The 11,825-nt window shown below is 42.4% G+C and overlaps 1 long non-coding RNA gene across 1 annotated transcript in view; it reads right to left on the bottom strand.

Moving 5' to 3' along the window:
* Nucleotides 1-234: 234 nt before the first annotated feature.
* Nucleotides 235-11,825, bottom strand: part of LOC128325649 (uncharacterized) — a 28,685-nt gene continuing 17,094 nt past the window's right edge. The window contains exons 2-3 of the long non-coding RNA XR_008307533.1: nucleotides 8,198-8,327; nucleotides 235-1,477 (exon numbers count right to left, since the gene is read on the bottom strand). This is a non-coding gene — a long non-coding RNA (uncharacterized LOC128325649). The remainder of the gene's footprint in view (nucleotides 1,478-8,197; nucleotides 8,328-11,825) is intronic.

Below are 11,825 nucleotides of genomic sequence, written 5' to 3'. Positions count from 1 at the left end.
GTTCACATATATGAATATAAAAATAGTTGCCTTCTGCAGTAAATCTTACACTCCATATGGTTCACGTACTACACTGGCACCAAGAATACTCCATGTCCATCTGGCCTATGTATTATATTTTCAGCAGAAGGTAAAGCTTTCAAATGCAGCCATCTGCTCAGAAAGAAGGAAACTTTCTGAATTAAATGAGGAAATTGAGAGTATATATATATACACACACGGAATCCTCTGATACGTAGTTTGGGATTGTAATACAATACTACCCTTAACTGTTTATTTCTGCATTTATCGTTACCTGAACATGTTAAAAAACAAAACAAAACATGATTACCTGAGAAATAACAGCCAGTGTATTTTTCACATCAGTTTCAGCCAAGAGGCTGCACAACATTTTAAAAACAGGGCCTCTGTTGATAAACCATGTGGTATTGAGTGCATGTATGGTTGATTTCGATGATTGTGCTGATAGAGTGTTCTAGTAGTGTATTTTTCTGTTGATGTTAATGATGTATACTGTCAATGTACTATAGATCTCTTTTGCAGTCTTGCAGAAAGAAGGAACCAGTGTTCTAGATCTCACTAATTTCGCCTTACTCAAGGAAAGTATTAATAGCAAACAATGAATACCATGAAGTAAATATTCTTGAAATTAATCTTTTAAAATGACTACTTAGCAATTTGGCACAGTGAATGAAAATATCATGTACACTAGTAGCAAACTCAGGTGGTTGAGTGCCTGTCTGTTTGGAAGCAGAACAGGGCCACCCCAAAATATGGTCGAAGTTTCTACATACTTGTGGCTCCCTAGGTATGCAGAAGTATATCGGTTTGTAAATTAAAAGGAAACAAAACCAAATAAAATATCATATATACTCAGAATAAACATAATACAATCAGTTATAAAACACAATAATAATTAAAAATACCGTTCTAAAATGCAATTACTAAAAAGCATAAGCCACTTTTAAGAAAATTTCCCAACACAGTGCAGTCATGGAGCAGCTACCAAGTCATATCAAGCTCTTATGGCTGAGAAACAGAATTTTGCTACTTGATATGTGATTTTAAAATATTTATCAGCTAAAATATATATAGTATAAAATTCATCTGAATGACCTGGCAATTTTTTTTTTTAAAGTAAGGGCTGGATTAACGTAGTCCAAAGATCTAGGTAAAATACACGTTGTAAAAGAACATGGGCTATTGACTCAATTTCTCTAGAATTACATCAGCATAACCGCTGGGAGAATGGAATATTGCAATACCTACCCTCTAATAGTTTTGAAGAAAGTGTGTTAAAGTGGGTTCTAGTAAAAGCCCATTGAAACTTGGCAACAGTAAGTGTAGATAAGTAAACTGCTGGGGAAGATCTCATGAACTCTACGAGGTTGGTATGTTCTTGAAGTTCGGCTTAAGTCATTCTCTAGTTCCAAATCCAAGACTCATTGTTTGATGCTGTCCTTTGCCTTTTCAAATCCTAAGGACAATAAAAACAGTGGTGAAAGGCTGCACAAAGACAATTTACATTCAAAACTCTTCCACCAGTGAGAACAATAATTGTCATATGATAATTAGTAATTAGTCAAGCCAATCGGATGTATTCGTAGCCATGCAGTTAGCATGGCTAACCAAACTTTGGCTTCAATTCTAATTAGCCTGGTTCTAATGCAATTTTTGAAAAAAGAACTTACCACCTCCATGGGGGGGGGGTGCTGCCTCAGGGAGGTGGGGGTCTCTGGCGCTTCCCCCACATCCACTGGCCTCCCTGCAATCTCAAATCAGTCCAGTTTGGGCAGTTTTCGTCCCATTTTTGGCCTGTTTGGGGCCTCTTTGCACTGGCAGTGGCCATTTTGGAGGCCTCTGTGCGTGTGCACTGGCCACCTGCTGGACTTCTGACCCCCTTTAGGTGGTTGCAATTGTGTTCTTTTGAAGGGCTGAACAGAGCTATTGTAAGGAACAATTGGCCTGATCTACATGAACAGCAGTATCATGTGGTTACACTTCCATGGGATGGTATAATTTTAGATGGCTTGTCAGGGATTGTCAGATCTATCCTAACTTTCTCCTTGACAAGCTACTTCTCTTTGTGTGGGGCATTTTTAATAAAGGTGCATTCAAACATTTTACTCCTTACTGAATTTGTCTGAATGCATACCGTCCAGCTACAACTATAACACACTCAAAATTCTCCTTAACACTTACTCAGGGAACTTATGTGTAATGTAAGATGCCTTACAAGGAGTATAGCGGAAAGGTGAGGAAGGATGTGACTTCATTTCTCTTAATTATAATTGAAGGTCATCTCCTCCCTCAGTTAACTTAGGTCATTATCCCATTTATAGCTGAACACTCTTCCTAATAATTGCTACCTTTCTTTTCTCCTTCACATCTTTTGACAACTCATTTCTTTTTCTGCAAGGCCCTTTTCTCAACTCTATTCCTCTCCTGCTTTTGTTCACCAAAAAGGTCTCTTAATGAAAGTGTGTGTTTGGTGGCTGTAATTTATTATGTTCTCACCCTTCGCTTTGGTTGTCTTTCGCCCCCTTGTCATGGAAACCTCTCTCACTTCTGCTTTTTCAAATGCTGTGAGCATGGATTGCACAATTGAAATGATAAATAGCAGCAGCTGGTTCAACATACAGCGTACAAGTAGCGAAGAGTTATGGTTTTCACATTATTGCTTTACATGAGCTTCAGACATCAACTGCTTTTCTGAGTTGCGGCACAATTCCTGGGATCCTACTACTATTGATGCAGACGCTGAACATTAAACTGGGTCAAGATCAAGACCAGTGAGAGTTTGTCACTGGTCTGGCCAGGAGCATAACACTTTATGATCATAGAACACCTTCAACTGAGGATATGCAAATAGCATGGAGAGATTTAGGGTCACATCACATATGACTTTCCCTTCCTCTGCATAAGAAAAAAAAAATCCCTGATCATATGCATTCTCTACCAATTGTAGTTTCTGGACTATGTACAAAGGCAGTCCTATGTAAAGTGCATTACAGTAGTGAGGCCTGGAGGTTACCAGCATATGTACCACTGTTTTAAGGTCATTTACCTCCAGAAATGGACATATCAGAAATGACCTATCAGCCAAAGGTGATATAAAGCACTCCTGGCGAGAGCTTTGGTCCAGGAGCACTCCCAAGCTACGTACTTGATCTTTCAAGGGGAGTGTAACCCCATCCAGAACAGGCAGACCTAAACCATCTCTGGTCCTGACCCCCCACAGTCAGTAAGTAAACGCAATCAGGTAATTTTTAAATTAATTTTAAAATTTTATCTGGGTCAGTAGGCCAATGACCTGAAATGACCCCGAGATTAAAAATAGCTTGATTGCCTGTTTGCTTTGTAGGCTGGGTGGTAGGTAGCATCCATTGTGCCTTGTCCACCAACCTACTTTGGTTTCCCTAGGCGCTACCCATGTGAAGTAATTGGGCAGTTCAAATTCCCCGTTATTCCCTATGGGCGAAATAGTGCACTGCAAAAAGGCAATACAGAACACAGAACATCCAACTTGTCACAAAACACAGTCCAGACACAGCATCTAACCTAGAATCTGCAAGCCAGAGTGCCAGGTGCCTGCTACATCGCTGGTACAAGTTGCTCTCACACATTGACACACAATTATGACTGTAGTCCATTGCAACAGCACCCATTGATAGCATAGGCAGAAGCTCAACTCGAAACAACCTCTTCAGCCACATATGACTGAGTACACATTTTCTGACCTTGCAATGCAGAAGAATGTATAATGCATTCTTAGAAAACATCTTCTTCTGTATGATCCCCATCGCACATTGAGGTCATAGGGAGAAGTCCATTTCCACCGGTACATCTGGTGGCAACTTGGAGCTGGGTGTTCTCTGTAGCTGCTCCTGGCATATGGAATGCACTCCTAGCACATATCCCTAATTTAGGCTCATTGTTGGCGTTTAAGAGAACCCTAAAAACTTACTTGTTTGGCCTGGACTTGCAAGGTTTTTAAATGGCTCTGAATTGTTTTAAAATTGTTTTATATTGTTTTAAGCAGTGTATTCTCAAATGGTGTTTGTTCTTAATGTTTTTTAAATTTGTTGTGCACCGCCCAGAGCCTTTGGATGGGATGGTCTAGAAATGCAATTAACAGCAAGAGCACTTACAATAGCAATAGCACTTACATTTATATACCGCTCTATAGCCGGAATTAAATAAATAAATAAAATGCAGATGCAGACAGAGCAGACCACCAGAGAGCAACTTCCACTCCAGCTATATTATAAGAATAGCAGTGACCTTCTAATGTCAATGCAGAATCAGATTGCAGAGCAGAGCCACCAGAGAGCGAAGCACAAGTCTGGGCATAGAGCTCACAGAAATCACCACCAAAAATAAAAATTCACACACACACACCTGCCACTGTCCATTTCTCACCAAAGATATCTCACAAATAAAGCAAGCCTGAAGCCACCACAACTCAAGGAAGGCACAGGCAGGCATCCAAGTTCTTCCTTTCTCCATCTGAGATCCAGCATAAGAACAGAAAGCAAAAAGTATAATACCAGCAATAGCACAACAACCATATGATAAACAGTGCTGACTGCTGAGAATGAAAATCACAGACTTGAAGTATTTTTTCTTCTCGTGTCTGGATGAGTTGGCCTCAGAATATTGGTCAGGCACTGACTGTGCTGACAGCTTGCTTGGCTGACAGTCGAGGCACCAGTCCATAATCTTCATCATGGGTCATGCATGTGGGTATGTGTCTAATGCTGCTCTGAAAAAAAGATTAGTAGAAACAAGCAGCAATGTAACACATACAAAATCAAAATAGTGTGTCGAGGGCTATTAGGTGGCCTAGCAGTGCCAATAGGAGCTAAGACCTCCAGATGCTGCTGCTGCAGGTGCCTCAGCATCGCCTGTGTCCCTAGATGCTTAGTGCACTTGCCCCTGCTGATTTGTGCCTTGTAGTGGTTGCATACAGCATGTGTAGGGTGTAGGGGGGACGGAGTGCAAAGTAGTCCCACAACATGCTGCAGTCGGTCCTGGGCTGAGTTGGTAGTTGTGTTGGTACTCCTGGGGCTGCTGGTTACTCCTGGGGGCCACCACTACCACTGTCTGGGGCTGAGAAGGTCCAGGTGCAAAAGGAATGACTTCCTCCTGCTCCTCTACAGTCTTGGACTGGGTGGGGGTTGCACTGAGAAGGGGGATTAGTGGTGAGGAAGATGGAGAGCATGATCTGGTTGGGCTCACAGCCAATGACACCTCCTCCTCTGCTGCCACATGGGGAAGAACTTCTTCCCTGACAGGGGAGGGTTCCCCACCACCACAGGTGGCTGTGCTGAGGGAGCAGGCGGTACCTCCAGAAAGGTGAGCCTGCATGCAACAGACTCTAGGGGGATGGTGACTTGGGGAATAGGCCCCTCTCACCGTCCTCACCCGCCACAACTAGCATCATCACCCCTCCCTCTGGGCACCCTGCTCCTAGCCTTGCCCTGCATCCTCCTGGAGAACATATTTAGGGTTTTAAGTTAAAGCCTTAACTTAAAGGCTTTAAGTTAATGGAACTGCCCCGTGGTGATTGGTAAACACCCCCTAATTGCAATTGGGCTATGTGTGGGGAAATTAGCACATAGTGGAACAGTTCCACATCAGAATAAATTTAATGCAAAGTGCCTGTTACAGGAAAATGACCAGTTGAGAGAAAGATGTTCAAAAACAGAGAAGGTTTTATTTGTGGGTAAGGGTACAATGGAATAAAAGAGTCACTAAAATCAATATTATTACTAAAAATATGTTACAAGATTAACCATACAACTACTAAGAGGAAATTTAGCTTAGTGTCCGAATTAACGTAGATTCTAGGCTGGCCAGAGAAAGGGGGCTCAGAGAAACAGACTCTTAGATTTAAGAGAGAAGAGAGAAGAGAAGAGGAGGTGTCATAAAGGGAGCCCGATTGGGGTGCAGCAGTTATCATACAAACTCATTTCTTCCTTCAGTAGTGGGTGGACCCTCCTTCCTCAGGGGTAGATCGGGGAGCAGTGAGTAGCAAAGAATCAAAGCAGTTAGACTGTAGGGATGGATTCAAAGAGCGTCTGTTATTGTGAAGCCAGCTCCAGGTGTTTGTGAGGAGGGCAGCGCATTTTAGGTCCAGCAAGGGAGTCCATCTAGGGCTTGGAATCGGGGTGGCCCACAGAGCAAAACACAGCTAAGTGGTATAGCAAGTGTTTGCTGCAGTGTCAAAGTAATGGGTGACTCCACAAGGTGGTAACCAAGTGGGTAGCACTGGAGACCAAGGGGAGCACACTGGCTCAAGAATCCAGGGGCAGATAAAGCCCCCCAAATGTCCTGAGGGGACATTCCAATCAACCTTCCTTCTTGGCAAGGAAAGTTCTGGAGAACCTCAAAAGATCCTACTGTTTTGTCTGCTGTGCTGCACTACAATACAATGAGGCTATTCACACGTGCAGTAGAAACTGGGTTAAGGGAGCCCAGCCCGGCTTCTGCTGCACGTGAGAACTGCTGGGAGCCATGCAGCTCCTGGTGGTGAGCCCTCTGAAGTAGCCCACCGCTTAACGCAGGTTTGGAGCACAAGCACGCCCAAACACTGGGTTAAATTATTACGTCAGCTGCGGCTGCTTGCAGCCACGGTGGGCACACTAGGGGTGGGTGCTCCCAGTAATGCACTGCACACTCACGAGATGCATTTGGGCTCTGGGGAGGGGCAACACATGGCAGTGCTTCCCTGCACCCGACCCCCAGAGTGGCTGGGCAAGGCACAGTGAGTCGTGGGCAGCCCACAGGAGAGCCACCGCTCATTTGGGTGGGCAGCCTGCCTGTCCAGGTGACAGTAAGGGATTGTCTGTGGGGAGGTTCGGGAAAACTCACTCTCCCCGCCGACCTCAAGGAAGCTCTTCTCACTGATCATGAGAAGAGCTTCAATGCATGAATAGTACAATGCAAATGGAGTGATTAAATGTGCAAACAGGGGAACTCGTTTCGATCGGAAACACCTAGTAACCTAATCAGCATTTTAATGGGTACAATGACGTCTTCTACTTTCGGCATCTTCAGCTGGAATCTGACCGGGGCTCCAGGCAATCAGGCCGAGCACACACTGGCACTCAACAGCCAGGAGTAGAGCAGATGGGGGCCAGCAGATGGGGCACCTCCCCGCAAAAGAACAGAAAGAGCCCCTGGTGGCGCAGTGGTAAAACTGCCGCCCTGTAACCAGAAGGTTGCAAGTTCGATCCTGACCAGGGGCTCAAGGTTGACTCAGCCTTCCATCCTTCCGAGGTCGGTAAAATGAGTACCCAGAATGTTGGGGGCAATATGCTAAATCATTGTAAACCGCTTAGAGAGCTCCGGCTATAAAAGCGGTATATAAATGTAAGTGCTATTGCTAAGTAAAACCACTTAGGAAAATAAAAAGCAGTTGGTACTACAAAACAAAAACAAGAAATAAAGATACATGTGGGCCATGCCAGGCCTCACAGAGGCCATTTGCACATGTGCGGTGGTGAGCAACATGGCCACCGCGCCAACTTAGGGAGGCCCAAAAATTGCACTAAAATGGGCCACAGTGGTGATTACCAAGGCCAGTGGGGGTGGGAGGGGGAACCTTCACAGACAACCCCCCCCCCCGCAGCCTTTAGGAAGCCCCCCAAAGGGGCTAGAGGTAATTTAAAAAACTGAATTTTAAAAAAATTCATGAACGGGGTGGGGGGGGTTCGGTCCCAGTCTGGACAGAACTGGCGGGGGGGGGGTGTCAGTTCAACCCCGAAGCCCCAAACCATTGAACCAAACCCCCAAACCAGTTCACACATCCCTAGTCCCAATCACATGGGACTGAGCAGGTTCAATGCAAGTGGCTCAATCTAATAGTGCAAGCCTCTGGCCTGCTCTGATTAGTACCTCTTCCTCTCTGCTTTAAACAACACAATAATAAATTATTTGCAGGGCATGTTGCCATTTGGATACACTCATAATTATAACAATAGTGACCTGTAGTAAAGGGAGTTATCACAACCTTGGAACTAACAATATATTAATCATGGGGCACTGGAGTTTAATTTCTCATGCCATCACATCTGTTTTCTCATCTGCACTATACATGAGTCATTGATTTTTCCAATTTATGAAATGAAGAAAACCCATTAATGTTTTGCACTGAGAGAAAAGGTAAATGTTAAAGTGCCTTAAAACCTACCTCTGCTACTTCTGCTAGTTTATCCTCATTATTTACAGGTTATTTGAGTGTATTTGCTATAGGAAACACATCAAACTTCTGTCAGCTTAAAAAATGCACTGTTATGTCGATGAAAAGTGATGAAATTTCCCTGGGGATGAAGGCAATTTAGAAATAGAGTTACAATGCATACTGTGAGTGACAAATGAGAAGAAACATCTTATATTCTAGCCAATTTCTTACAGATAATAGCATTCCAGAATCAAAGTCACATCTAATGAATTAGTACAGATTTTGTCAGCAGCTAGATAATGGCAAAATAGCATCCTGGAGAACTTTACCTGCTTAAAATGGCATTATGAATCCATCATTAGACCCTAATATTCACTATTTGCAACAAAGGATACAATAAACTCTACTCATCTGCAACAGAGCTTTCTACACATTTATCTGAAAGAGCAATAGAATTAATTTGCATTGTTTTAATTAGGCACTGAAGAAAGGTCTTAATTAAACAGTAATATATTTTTATATGTATATTTAAAACTACATGCATGTATATATGAGAATCATTGTGTTCTAATGGGCAGAATGCTGATATTGGGAGCAGATCTGGGTTCAACAGATGAGAGAATCACTAGGCTAGTATCTCTGGCTGACTAAATCCGATTGAAGTCAATTATATTTAAACATTCTGCGGGCAGAGTTCTATCAGATATCCTAAGAAAACATGCATGTATCCTCTGAAATTTTAACTAGGAAGTAAGGCCCTTTTAGCTCAGTGGGATTTACTTCTGAGTAAATATATGCATAGCATCAGCTGTAGGACTCTAACTAGTTTTTCCATATGTAAGGAAGAGATAAAAATCACCTACTTTGCTGGATTTTCTAAATCTCTTACTTCCAACTTTGGAGATCACTTGCATCATTCTTAAATCACAGTTTGCCATTCTCTTTTGTTATTCTGCCATTAGGTGATCAGCAGAAACAGCTGCTGGTGCAGCTTTTTTTCTTGTTCAAGTGCACCCCCTTCCATCCATGTCTGTACATACCATAGGACGGCAAGTCTGCCTATTCTAGTGGAGAAACACCATCAGTTCACACTGGTAAGCTGGTGAAATGTTCTAGGTTGGCACATAGCACTATGCAACATCACAAGCTGTTGCTCTTCAACTGGGCCAACCGTTCTTACACTCTCTCCTGATCAGTGGCCAAGCACAAACCGTGTATTACTTACTACTGATTGTGTAAGTATACCATCTTATGGTACCTTTCAAAGAGAAATGCATTTTGCCTATGAGAATGTTGCTTTACATTCTCTTTTCAGTCGAGATCTGCTGACTCCAACTGGCACCTTGCTATTAGTGTGTCATCAGGTATATTTCCCCTTTAGAAACAATTCTGCACCAGTCTATCTTAGTAACAGGATAATATAAGTGTAAATGACATGGTGTCCTGTTTGTTTTGAAACCATTGACTCTGATTTTCAGATATCTTGACAAGAAACCTTAAAATATTTTCCAAAGTGGCAATGACATTTTCCTGGTTGAGATCAAGCACCGTGAAACAGAGGAAAAAGAAAGTGCAAATACGTTATCAGACAACTATCTCACTAGCAAAATCTGCATAGGTGTTCAGGCATGGGGGGAAATTGCCACATCCATTTGATATTTCAGCATGGAGAAATTCAAAACGGTGGCCACATGTGAGTTAGAGGCTGTTCATTGAAATAAAGCATAACGTGGACATTGCAATGCTTGGTAGCAGGCTAACAATAATTTTTACCTTCCAGAGTAAGATGTTCAAGGTAAGCATTTTCAGATCAGGTTTTTTAGACTGATGTTCTTTTTCTCGTTGAATTGTTCTTCAGAAGAGCAATAAACTAAGGAGATTAACTTTATGGACATGATTCAGCAAAGTTAAGCACTTTCAAGTCCCATTTATTTCAATGAGCATGAACTACACTTTCTAAAGAATGAAATGATAGGTCCCCGCTGCAAGGGGTTTACAATTTCAATACTGCATGCCAATAGGTACTGTACTGTGCAGTAAACTGGGGCTGAACATTCTTTTGTGGGGGATGTTCTGTTTGCTTTTAAGAGCTTTTAGGTTCTTCATGATCTGCTCTTTTACACTTTTAGTAGTAAAGTAAAAATTTTCTGGTAAAACTGGGATTATTCCATTTCAAAAAACTTTTTTTTTCTTAAATGGAATAATCCCAGTGAATTTTGTCATTGTAAAAGCTGCATTCTTTCAAATAGAGGGAAGAAACCAGTAAATCAGACAATTGAATATGATTACAGATTTATGCAAAACTAGAATTCCTGAAAGAGGAGGGAGGATTCAAAGTGTGTGTGTGTGTGTGTGTGTGTGTGTGTGTGTGTGTGTGAAATGAAATAGCTTTTTCTGCCATGCCTTTATATATTTTTCAGACCGTTTCATGTCAGTCTACTTCTGTGCTAAGAAACCTATTTATCTTCCTTCAAAGTGGGTAATTTAATTTTCATCCAGCAAGTTTCCTTCATGGAGGGTGAGTGTGCTGCATTTCTATAGATCCCTTGATAAAACGAATAATCTTCATTGAGTGAAACCTGGGACATCTCTAAAATAGACAGGCTGGGTAATAAATAGAGAAAATAATAGAATATAGATTTCACAGTTAAAGAATCATCCCTTTAATTAGGAAGCATCCTTGGCTAATAGATGGCAAAGCAAAAGGGACAAGCCATATTAGCAAAGAGCAGCATATAAATCTGTATAGCCAAGCTGCAGCTGGTGGCTAATTAATTTCTTCCCAATCCCTCCAGGTTATGTTAAGCCAGTCAGACTTCCTGCAGACTGCGAACTTTCTTGGAAACAAGTTTCATTCATTTTGCCTTTTCCCTATTGCTTTTCAGACATATTTTAAACACTGGGTACTGTATATCACACACACTCTAGAATTGTCACCAAACAGGGGAGGACTCAGGGTCTCTGCCTTCCCAGTTACATGCTGAATGTGTTGTACTCATGATTTGTCCAAGCATATGGGGCAATCAAAGCCATCGGCCATCAAAGAGATAAGCACTGCTGTTAAGTAGATGTTTAACATCTACATGAAACCGCTGGGAGAGATCATCAGGAGATTTGGTGCAGGGTGTTATCAGTATGCTGATGACACCAAAATCTATTTCTCCATGTCAACATCATCAGGAGAAGGCATAACCTCCCTAAATGCTTGCCTGGAGGCAGTAATGGGCTGGATTAGGGATAACAAACAAGCTGAATCCAGAGGTATTTATTGTGCGGGAGGCGATTTTGATCTGCTGGTTCTGGATGGGGTCACACTCCCCTGGAAGGAACAAGTATGCAGTCTGGGGGTGCTTCCAGATCTAAACCTCTCTCTCTAGTGTCCCAGGTTGAGGTGGTGGCGAGAGGTACTTTTTATTGGCTTCAGCTGATATGTCAGCTGTGTCTTGAGATGAACAACCTCAAAATGATGGTACATATGCTGGTAACCTCTAGGCTAGATTACTGCAATGTGCTCTATCTGTGGCTGCCTTTGTACATAGTCCAGAAACTGCAGTTGGTTCAGAATGTGGCAGCAAGGTTGGTCTCTAGGTCATCTAAGAGAGACCATATTACTCCTGTGTTGAAAGAACTACACTGG

This window comes from Hemicordylus capensis, chromosome 5, assembly GCF_027244095.1.
Source record: "Hemicordylus capensis ecotype Gifberg chromosome 5, rHemCap1.1.pri, whole genome shotgun sequence".
Taxonomy (NCBI): domain Eukaryota; kingdom Metazoa; phylum Chordata; class Lepidosauria; order Squamata; family Cordylidae; genus Hemicordylus; species Hemicordylus capensis.
Note: the sequence above shows the minus strand (reverse complement) of the source record. Positions and strands in the feature narration are given on the sequence as shown.